General features: G+C 32.9%; 1 pseudogene; it reads left to right on the forward strand.

Moving 5' to 3' along the window:
* Positions 1-33: 33 nt before the first annotated feature.
* LOC110096929 lies at positions 34-1,133 on the forward strand (annotated as a pseudogene).
* The last annotated feature ends 148 nt before the right edge of the window (positions 1,134-1,281 follow it).

Here is a 1,281-nt window from a genome sequence, read left to right on the forward strand (position 1 = left end):
CTTTGATTTTTCTAGAAAACTAGGACAATCCAATTTTTTGTTGCTCAATGATATAATATTGATCCAACAAACAAAAAACTACTATGTAGATCTACCATTGGCAAACCGGGATGTTAACGGTGAATTTGAACTAGATTATGACTATTTGGTGGTTTCTCTTGGAGCTAGGCCAAATACATTCAATACTTCTGGTGTCTTTGAGCACTCTCACTTTCTGAAGGTATATTTTTTGTCTAACTATAGGAAATACGTCTAGTATTTCCGCAATGTTGAGGCTAATTTAAAAAGAACTGATGAGGTGGGATTCTACAATGAAAAGTACAACTAATACATCATAATTGGTTTAATGTTATCATATGTTTGCAGTATCCCAAACAAAGCTTTTATTTTTAGTTGAAAGTTAATTACACCGGCTTTTAAAATTCAACAAAAAAAGGAATATCAAACTTTAATAAGAAGTATAAATGTATGGCAAGAAATTGAAGATGCTCAAAGAATTAGTAGAAGTGTAATGAATTGCTTTGAGAGAGCAAGCCTCCCAAAACTTAGTGAAGAAGAGAGGAAGAAGAGTCTTCATTTTGTGGTAATTTGTGGTGGTCCAACTGGTGTTGAATTTTTTGCAAAGTTTCATGACTTTGTACAAGAAGATTTGTCTAAGTTGTACCATAATGCTCTAGAATTGGTAAAGATGTCATTGATTGAAGCTGGAGAACATATCTTGAATATGTAAGTGGAAGCTCTTATTTTAATCTACAATCTACTCCCATTAATTTTCTAATTTTTTTTATAACTCTCAATCATTATATAAGAGGAGAAGCCAACTAAAATTTTTCTTAGTTGCTATGTCTTGTGCATTATTTTTCTATAGTTATGGTGGGTTTTTATATTATGCTTCTAATTGTGTTTCCTTGAGTAGGTTTGACAAGGAGATCACTCAATTTACTTAAGAAAAGTTCCAGTGGGATGGCATCGATGTAAAAACAAACATCAAAGTTGTAAAAGTGCATGGTGATTCTATAACAATGACAAACTCATCTATGGGAGAGGTTAATATACCATATGGAATGGCTATTTGTTCTACTGGCTTTGGTACATGCCTCATAATTTTGGGCTTTATGAAGCAAATTGATCAGGTAGTTTCTATTGGGGCCATCCTCTGAACTCATATGGAGATAGTTTTTGGAGATTATTATGTGGGCATTCCTTAGAAAAAATATTTTATCGCTTGTTACTTTTTGTTTTCATGGTAACATGCGTGTCTTGGAAACTGTCGAATGGCTT

Source organism: Dendrobium catenatum, unplaced genomic scaffold (assembly GCF_001605985.2).
Source record: "Dendrobium catenatum unplaced genomic scaffold, ASM160598v2 original_scaffold_218239, whole genome shotgun sequence".
Classification (NCBI taxonomy): Eukaryota; Viridiplantae; Streptophyta; class Magnoliopsida; order Asparagales; family Orchidaceae; genus Dendrobium; species Dendrobium catenatum.